We start from the raw sequence: 577 nt of genomic DNA, 5'->3' as shown, positions 1-577 counted from the left end.
AATTCTCTTCGTTTCAAAACGCTTACTTTTCTTTCTTTCCTTTTATCACTATTTCATTCCTTTAATTCTTTTTTCTCTTGATCATTGTAAAAAACATGTTTCGATATATCTGTTGATTACAATTAAAAAGATATTGTTAGCCGTTTTAAAATATTTTATTAAACGGAAACTGATAACTAAAAAAAAAATACAACACAAAATATCAATCTCTTTAATAAAATATTAAGAAGAGGTTAATGTGTTACACTTTTGACAATTGATAAATTAGAATACTGAGTAAGTATTAGTCTTAAATACATATATGTATATCAGTATATAATATAATATATACATAAACATATACATACAGGGTGTCCCAGTATAAGTGATCATCCCTTTTTATTTCGTAAGCTAATAGAGATAGACCTAATAAATATAATATCAAATTAAACGGCACTAACTAAACTTTATTGTAAGCACAGTGATCACTTATAGAAATATTATTTATGTTAGAAAGCGGTAAGACATGATTAATTTTTGCACGGTAAAGTGACAATTTTAATATGATAAAAGTTGTAGTGTTCTTTTTAACGAGTAA

This window comes from Wasmannia auropunctata, unplaced genomic scaffold (assembly GCF_000956235.1).
Source record: "Wasmannia auropunctata unplaced genomic scaffold, wasmannia.A_1.0 LD319925.1, whole genome shotgun sequence".
Taxonomy (NCBI): Eukaryota; Metazoa; Arthropoda; class Insecta; order Hymenoptera; family Formicidae; genus Wasmannia; species Wasmannia auropunctata.
Note: the sequence above shows the minus strand (reverse complement) of the source record.